This window comes from Triticum aestivum, chromosome 5B (assembly GCF_018294505.1).
Source record: "Triticum aestivum cultivar Chinese Spring chromosome 5B, IWGSC CS RefSeq v2.1, whole genome shotgun sequence".
Taxonomy (NCBI): domain Eukaryota; kingdom Viridiplantae; phylum Streptophyta; class Magnoliopsida; order Poales; family Poaceae; genus Triticum; species Triticum aestivum.
The window spans coordinates 41805884-41806207 of record NC_057807.1 but is presented as its reverse complement, the minus strand read 5'-3'; positions in this window follow the sequence as shown (position 1 = coordinate 41806207).

Genomic DNA, 324 nt, shown 5'->3' with positions numbered 1-324 from the left:
GAAGGGCGGCAGGGCCGGACGGCGAGGGCGACGGGGACGGCGACGACGTGCGGCGGGGAAGGCGATCGAGGCCGGCGGGGGCGACGGTGCGGCGGCGCGACGGCGTCGGCGTCGGTAGATCGATGTCGCGCGATGGAGACGAAGTGTGATCGACGATGAAACTAATTTTTCGTAAGTGTAGTATATATAGAAGGGACCTTTAGTATCTGTTGAAGTCACCAACCGGTACTAAAGGCCAATTTTGGCCAGCCCAAGCGGCGGGAAACGAGAGCCATTAGTACCGGTTGGTGGCTACAACCGGTACTAAAGGCCCCTCCATTAGTA